Source organism: Salvia splendens, chromosome 10 (genome assembly GCF_004379255.2).
Source record: "Salvia splendens isolate huo1 chromosome 10, SspV2, whole genome shotgun sequence".
NCBI lineage: Eukaryota > Viridiplantae > Streptophyta > Magnoliopsida > Lamiales > Lamiaceae > Salvia > Salvia splendens.
Genome location: NC_056041.1, coordinates 21025025 through 21027281, shown reverse-complemented (window position 1 = coordinate 21027281; position 2257 = coordinate 21025025). Strand labels below are relative to the sequence as shown.

At 32.5% G+C, this 2257-nt stretch overlaps 1 long non-coding RNA gene across 1 annotated transcript; it reads right to left on the bottom strand.

The window, feature by feature from the left end:
- Positions 1-280: 280 nt before the first annotated feature.
- Positions 281-1695, bottom strand: LOC121751351. The gene is made up of 2 exons (XR_006040065.1): positions 1483-1695; positions 281-516 (listed from the first exon to the last, which is right to left on the bottom strand). It is a non-coding gene; the product is annotated as an uncharacterized LOC121751351 (long non-coding RNA).
- Positions 1696-2257: the final 562 nt, after the last annotated feature.

Here is a 2257-nt window from a genome sequence, read left to right as displayed (position 1 = left end):
CGATACGAATAATGCACCGAATGGAAACGAACTGATACGAATAATGCACCGAATGTTAACGAGTAATGGATTTTATTGACTATATAATGCACCATATTTGAACTGCAATGTATACGAATAAGATGTGACGTGTTTCGATGTTTGCCACACGTTTCTTGTTACCCCTAAGGGTTTAATAAGTGTAGGGGTTAGGGTGTAGTACGCACTCAATAATAACAACGTTTAAACTGATACATGCACCGAATTTTTGTTCGTTATTGGATTCTATAACACTGAATTACTCTAATAACTGTGCGGTTAACTCATTGAAGTACTCATCAGCCCGTTGATAGTTCGTATTTCCTACAACAATCAAAATAATGACAACTACTATCTGGTGCCTTCAGCTTCTCCATGTTATTCAAGTAAGAGCACCAAGTGTCTATAATGACCGGGCTGGCAGCTTTGAACGGTTCCAACGAAAGGAACTCACTCTGCACCGTTTGTTTTTAGTTGTCCTCATACACAATTGCATCTCTGCATATCAAAATCAAACGTAATGTAAAAAAACAGGCTACATAATGCACTATCAAATCCAAATAATGAAATAATATACCATAATGCATTCACATATTCAAATAATGTAGTCATATTGGCAAATAATGAAGAAATTTTAACAAGTAATGAACAAGCAGATTTTCAATGTACTCGTTCACAATCTATAACCACACCAACAACTTTAATAATGTAATCATATAGGAAAATAATGCATTGATATACAGTTTTAATACACAGAATCTAACACTAAATACCCTTCCGCTTTTACTGTATAACACAGAATTACACATAATTCAAGGATATATGAAAATAATGCATTCACATATGAACATAATGCAGAGATTATATGAATTAATGAATATATTAATTTTAGATTTGTTATTTGACAATATAAAACAGAAATGACCATAATTCATTCACATTTTAAAATAATGTAGACACATTGGCAAATAATGAAGAGATTTTAAAAATTAATGAACAAGCAGATTTTCAATTTACTCTTCCGCAATCTATAACCACACCAACAACATTCATAATGTAATCATATAGGTAAATAATGCATTGATATACAGTTTTAATACACAGAATGTAACACTAAATACCTTTCCTCTTTTACTGTATAAAACAGCATTACACATAATTCAAGGATATAGTAAAATAATGCAATCACATTTGAACATAATGCAGAGATTATATGAATTAATGAGTATACTAATATTACATTTGTTATCTGACAATTTAAAACAGAAATGACCATAATGCATTCACATATTCAAATAATATAGTAACATTGGCAAATAATGAAGAGATTTTAACAATTACAGAACAAGCAGATATTTTGCAAATAAAATATCAATTCGAATTGCAAAATTATGTTAAACCATGTCGGAGTAAAATCCAAAAATAAACATCAATTCGAATTGCAAATGAAAAACAAAGGCTCACCCTCTTGCTGGGATTGTTGTGAATTTGTTGGTCGTCCTCTTTTTGTCATTTTAAGAACTGCGAAGGAATCCAACGAAACAAAGGGGAATTAGACTGTATTAACAAATACGGCCGGTCGGTGGTATGCAGTTGAATTGTGGTGTGTTACAGGCGAAACTTGGAGAAAGGGTTGTTGCAACTCGAAAATTAAACTAGTACATACACATTCGAAAACCCTACCTCTTCTTATTGGCGAAAACAGTGATGGTGGCGGTGGAGTATTGTTCAGAACAGAACGGATGACTGAAAATCGAAGGTAACAGCGGATGAATTTAAGCTTGTATCGGCGAAAACGGTGGTGGAGGCGGCTAGGGTTTGGCTGGAATTTGAGAAGTCAAAAATGGAGAGAGAAGCTGGAGTAATTAAGGATGATGATGAATGAGGCGTGGAGTACATGGAAAGTAGTGGGTGTATCCCGCTAAAATCTCGGCTCCTCGGTTTCTCCAGATCTGAGCACATATAATTACTAATTCACCCTCATAATGCACAAAATAAACTAAATAATGAACTACGAAATGCTACTATAAGAATTAAATCTAGATCGTTCATCCTCAAGATCCAACGATCCCAATAAAAACGAAACTTATATATATATATATATATATATATATATATATATATATATATATATATATATGGTTGTTTTATATACCAAACTAATTTTAAACGCTAAACACCAAACACATCATTATAAAACAACGCAGAGTTCATTACAATTTTATTTGTAGTTCATTAT